We start from the raw sequence: 5,152 nt of genomic DNA on the forward strand, positions 1-5,152 counted from the left end.
AGGCCCATTTCCAGCAACTATCACTCCAGTGTTCTAATGGTACAATGTGTTTGCTCATTGGCTCAGAAGGCTAATTGATGATTAGAAAACCCTTGTGCAATCATGTTCACGCATCTGAAAACAGTTTAGCTCGTTACAGAAGCTACAAAACTGACCTTCCTTTGAGCAGCTTGAGTTTCTGGAGCATCACATTTGTGGGGTCAATTAAACGCTCAAAATGGCCAGAAAAAGAGAACTTTCATCTGAAACTCGACAGTCTATTCTTGTTCTTAGAAATGAAGGCTATTCCACAAAATTGTTTGGGTGACCCCAAACTTTTGAACGGTAGTGTATGTAATGCACATCTTCATTTAAAAACAGTATTTTAGATCAACTCTACATTTGAAAGTGATTATACCTTTTACCAACGAGCTCGGTGTATTATTTGTTAATATTTTAGAACGCTCTTTTTGGAAAACTAACGTATGTTGGAAATAAAATGTTTGGGCTACAGTAATAATTGTCTTCACAACAGTAATATTGCAAACTATTTATATTTGTAAGCCTATAGTTGACCAAAGTATACGTATTAACGCTTTACATGGACATGTAAAGGCAACTCACCAGCCTTCCGAGCCTTTCCATCAGCGTCAGGACACACCTACATTGATCAAGTACGATACATGAGCATTACCCAAGTACAAGCCCTTCCTACCACTACAAGTATTGGCAGGCATTCGAATGTATATTCTACTATCTACTATCTTTTAACGTGACACAAATATACATGTTGCGTGCAACTGGTAAGTTGTACAAGAATACCTTTAATATTGATAGGGAATATGCATTTTTATGCCATGAAGATTTCATAGTTTTTCATTTACAGGTGATTTATAAAGGAATTACCGAACATAAAAAGCATGGGTTCCTACCTGGCAGAGCTACACGATCGACTTGAACACCGCTTCGTCACATTTTATCAAGGGCGATACATTAAACGTTAGGGGTGTGGAAAAAAATCGATTCAAATTCGAATCCCGATTCTCCCGTTGTGCGAATCAGAATCGATTCTCATTTTTTAAAAATCGATTTTTTATTTTTATTTTATTTTATTTATTTATTTTTTCATTTTTTTTTTTTCTTTTTTTTTTTTTTTAATTAATCAATCCAACAAAACAATACACAGCAATACCATAACAATGCAATCCAATTCCAAAACCAAACCTGACCCAGCAACACTCAGAACTGCAATAAACAGAGCAATTGAGAGGAGACACAAACACGACACAGAAGAACAAACCAAAAGTAGTGAAACAAAAATGAATATTATCAACAACAGTATCAATATTAGTTACAATTTCAACATAGCAGCCACCCAAAGATTCGCAGCCCTATTACACGCCCAACTCACCCAGAGATGCAGAAATCGAAAACATGGAAAAATGTATAATACAAACTTGTTTTGTGCTGACGTAGAAGCTACCTTATATCTTGGAGAAGTTAACTTATACGGTTAATACCGTAGCACGCCGATGAAGAAAAAGAGTTCCTCAGGGTTCTCTCTTACAGTTACAATGACGCTACAGTTTGGTTATTATACAGGTTACGGAACGTGAATGGAGTACTGTTGACGGTTTTTGAATGCATTTTTAAAGTGATTTAGAAGTAGAATTGATTGCTCTCCTTAGCTGCATTGCTAGTCACCTATAGAACGAGACGATTTTTATATGTTAGAAAGTCTTTTTGTCTCTCATAATGCTTGTGAACGGTAGGCAACATTCCAAAAAAGTGCAGTTCCCCTTTAAGTGGTCACTACAGACTGGTTTGACTGTATGTGTGTTCTTGTCTCTCATAAGGATTGTGATTTATAGTGTAGTGGATTGTCCGAAGCTTAAACAGCAACAAAAGTGAGTTTAGTACAAAAAGTTTATTTACCCATAGTCAAAAGTGCAAAGTTGGATTAAGCTGTCCATGCAGACAAACAAACGTCCTCCGGAGGACACAAGAATCAAGCAATCTCTCAGCCCTTGTCACTTGGCCATTTTTATCTGTTTCCCTCATGCGTCAAGGTCCCGTTGTTTTCGACCTGTTTGTTTTGCAACATCCTTGAATCCCTTAGTCATGCTTAGACAATCAAAACATTTTGTAGAATGGTCAGAGCGACTCCATATTCAACTTTGTCCTACATCTGGTCCTTCAATGGTATACAATAGAAGAGAAATGAAACAAGCAGACATTCTTGATAGACACGAAATATAACTCAAAGGTCCGAAATTCTTCTACAATAGGCAAAATAAAAAAGTCAATTTCCCCTTTAATGTTTAGAATTTGTAACACTTTTTTTTCATTTTTGGTTTCTTCTTTCAGAAAATCTTTCATTTCCATTCACAACTGGACGGAACGGAGAATGAAACTGTATTTGGCAAGGATAAATGGACAATATCAAATCCTGCGAACAACCTGGCATCCACCAGCTGAGCATGCCAGTAACACAGAGCATTCAGGAGACATACAACAACAACAGACTACCGTTTCTAACAATGGAGGCCACTGTAGCGGACGGACATCAATAGTTCCAGGATCTCAATCACGTGGACAGATTCTTCCCACCTCCAGGGTGGGCAGAATCTGGCATCCACCAGCTGAGCATGCCAGTAACACAGAGCATTCAGGAGACATACAACAACAACAGACTACCGTTTCTAACAATGGAGGCCACTGTAGCGGACGGACATCAATAGTTCCAGGATCTCAATCACGTGGACAGATTCTGCCCACCTCCAGGAAAACACAGAGGTTAGCAACCGTTTCAGAAGGCAATACAACAAATACGTACCGAGCAAGAGGGCCTCTGCATAATAAAAATAAAATCGAAAAAAAACACCCATTCGTACTGCAACATCTGGAGTCAACCACGAGTAGACAAAACGACAACTCAAATACCTCAAGAGAAGTCGCTATTGTGCATCCATTGACTTCAGCTTGCAACACATACAGCTGTGCAGCAAAATGTCCCACACCACTGGTGTCTCTTAGTTCACTTACAGACAAGCTGAACATGAAACAAAAGCATTTTAGGAGTTCCACTGAAATTCCAGATCAGCCACAGTCCAACAAATGTCTAAAATCTAAAAAACAAGGTTGTCAAAGACAAATAAAGTCTACGTTTGATGGTAACGACGTAATAAATCTGGAGACTGCCGCTCGGACAGATCGTCTTGGCAACTTAATGAAGTATGTCGGCACATTCTCTCGCAATGATTTGACAGGAGACACTGTAGAACTGTCGCCAGTAGAGCCACCGTTCACTGGACAACAAAAAAGATTCCATGTTCTTGAAGACGGGGAGGTTTACTCAGAACTGCCCTACAGCTCGTCATGGCTGAATACTAATAAACAGCTGAATGACATTGAAGAGGAGTTTGGCCCCAATATGTACGGATCAGTGATTGACAGCCAGATGGATGCTGTAGCAGCTGAGAACGTTCCATCCACGGAAGTGCCAGGACCTGAGATTGAACAAGGAGAAGGCCAACTGTACTCGTTTGAAATCAAAGTTTTGCCACCGGACGAAGCTAAAGCCATCTTCGAGCAAGGCCGTGTTGGGACGTCACAATGTGCCACAACAGTAAGCGAACCGCAGGCGGTCCCAAAGACATCTGTGGCGAATGAGCCACTTAAAGGTCTCGATGTAAAAACTGGCATACAGCAATTCTGCTGCATTGCAAAGTGGAAAGAGGTGGTTTATGGTTCCAAAACCTTACTGGAAAAATGCCAGCTGTGCAATCCGATTAAAACCAAAGCAAATAGCAAACACATGGACTGCCAAGAGGAAATTATACCTGAACTTGATACCAGTACCTGAACTTCAATCCTGGAAGGATGTGAGAAAATGTTCTCCCTCATCTCAATGAACTGTTACCAAACACCTATTTTAAACACACCAGTACAAGCACACACAGACATTGTTTTCCCACGAACTATGTACTATTCAAACATACAGTTTAAACTCGGAAATAACAGGGCCTCTGAACCAACAGACTTCAGACAAGAGCTAAGATCTTTGATTTATAGATAAGGGTTGGGAGTAAATAGGTTTCACTTCTTCCCAATACTTTTTGGATATAAAAAACCTAACCATTATGTTTTGTTTTCATTGTGTGAATGCTCCAAAGCATTCACATGTATGGTTTTCTACACCAAAATTCATCTATTTATAAAACGTCTTCTTCTCCAGATTTTGGCGCGCTCTACCTTCCACATTTTTCATCCGATTCAAACTGTTCCAACTTCAAACTGTTCAGCCTATTTGGGAATCGCGGGCTTTCCCTTGACGAATTCCAACAATTCACAGATTTCCCAGAATTCCAGGTTTTCCGGGACATTTTTCCCATTCAAAATGAATTGACCATTTTTCAAACTTCCACCATTTCCACATTTTTCAACCGATCCAAACCATTCCACATTCCACCATCCTGGAAATTTAAACTACTTTTTTTCCAAGTTTAAAAAATGTTCAGGATTTTGCAGAATTCCTGGTTTTCTAAAGCCCTATTTTTACCCTTTTTTCTGGCGACTACACCTTCCACATTTTCAACGCATTTCAACCGTTCCACCGTCAAAACATTCCTGTTAATCAGGACAAAAAACTAAATTGTTTTTTGAACTGGAAAAATTCCCAGTTTTCCCGAAATTCCAGGAATTCCGTAATACCATTTCTCAATTCAACATGTTACTACTTCAACATTTCTCAACCAATTTGAAAAATTCCAACACCAACCATTTCAACTCATTCAGAACATTCAAGATTTTTACCATTTTTTAAAAAATGCCAGCTTTTCCCGAAATTCCCAAATTTTGGGGAAATTCCCAATGAAATCAATGGGACATTCTTCAAAGTTCCACAATTTGTCATCTGATTCAAACTGTTCCAACTTCAAAATATTCCGCCTGTTTGGGGATTGTGTGCTCTACTTCAATTCTAAAAAAAATCCAGGATTTCAGTTCAACTTCAGCATTGGAGCATTCACACGCAATTCCTTCAGGAATTGCCTAATCTAATTTTGTATGTATTTTCATTGTGAAGGATTTGTTTCTATTTGTGTACTTTACTGTAATGTTATTAAATGATTTCCTTTTTTAATTATTAGTTATGTTGCTTTATTTCTTAAAT

At 38.6% G+C, this 5,152-nt stretch overlaps 1 long non-coding RNA gene across 1 annotated transcript in view; it reads left to right on the forward strand.

Annotated features, from left to right (window-relative positions):
* The window catches only part of LOC133662495 (uncharacterized), a 16,322-nt gene extending 13,803 nt beyond the window's left edge, over positions 1–2,519 (forward strand). The window contains exon 3 of the long non-coding RNA XR_009828116.1: positions 2,347–2,519. This is a non-coding gene — a long non-coding RNA (uncharacterized LOC133662495). The remainder of the gene's footprint in view (positions 1–2,346) is intronic.
* The last annotated feature ends 2,633 nt before the right edge of the window (positions 2,520–5,152 follow it).

The sequence above is a fragment of the Entelurus aequoreus genome, linkage group LG02, assembly GCF_033978785.1.
Source record: "Entelurus aequoreus isolate RoL-2023_Sb linkage group LG02, RoL_Eaeq_v1.1, whole genome shotgun sequence".
Lineage (NCBI taxonomy): Eukaryota > Metazoa > Chordata > Actinopteri > Syngnathiformes > Syngnathidae > Entelurus > Entelurus aequoreus.